Source organism: Trichosurus vulpecula, chromosome 7, assembly GCF_011100635.1.
Source record: "Trichosurus vulpecula isolate mTriVul1 chromosome 7, mTriVul1.pri, whole genome shotgun sequence".
In the NCBI taxonomy this organism is placed as follows: Eukaryota; Metazoa; Chordata; class Mammalia; order Diprotodontia; family Phalangeridae; genus Trichosurus; species Trichosurus vulpecula.
In genome coordinates, this window is record NC_050579.1 from 234,350,029 (window position 1) to 234,350,932 (window position 904).

Consider the following 904-nt stretch of genomic DNA (forward strand, 5'->3'; position numbering starts at 1 on the left):
AGAGACAGAGAAGGAACATTATAGAAGTAAGAGAAGAGTTATAAGCATCTAGCATTAAGTGAAATAAAATGGAGGATTTATTAAACACCTGCTTTGTGCCAGCTGCATACAAACATTTGATACATCAAACTTGCTAGGTAAGCAATATTAATATTCCACTTTAGCACTGAGGAATCTGAGGCAAACAAAGGTTAAGTGACTTAACCTGGGGTCATAAAGCAGGTAAGTATCTAAGTCTGAATTTGAACTCAGGTCTTCCTGACTTCAGGCCCAGCAATCTAACATCTGTGTCACCTAGAAAATTTCTTTAAAGATGATAATAGTCAACAATATCAAATGTATTAGAGAGATCAACAAGGATACATATCATCTATTGCAGTTGGAAATTAAAAAATCTGTGATCTGTGAGGGAACAGTGGATGTCATAGCAAGATTAAAAGGGATTGAGGAGCAAGTGTACAAGTAGGAAGTAAAGACAATGAGTGTACACAGCTATTTCGAGGATTTTTCATTGAAAAAAATGTTAGTAACAAAAGGTGTTTCCATAGTCCAGGAAAACTTCTTCTTCTGAGTATGAGTCCTAAATATGTTTGTAAAGGAAAGGAAGAGATTTAAGGTTAAAAAGACAGAGGGGATAATCAATGTAATAATGTCCTGGAAGAGACAAAGGGATGGGATTCAACGTAGGTGGTAGTGTTGACCTTGAAAAGAACCAGGGATAATCAAATCTTTTTACATAGATAGGAAAGAAGGAAGACAGGATTAATTAAGATGAGCAGAAAGTTTAGGGCGGGCAAAGGGGAAATAAGAGAATCCAATTTGGATGTCCTCAGGCTTTTCAGTAAAATAGGTGGCAAGTTCATCGGCTAAGAATTCAGGAAAGCGGAAAAGATTTGAAAGAGTT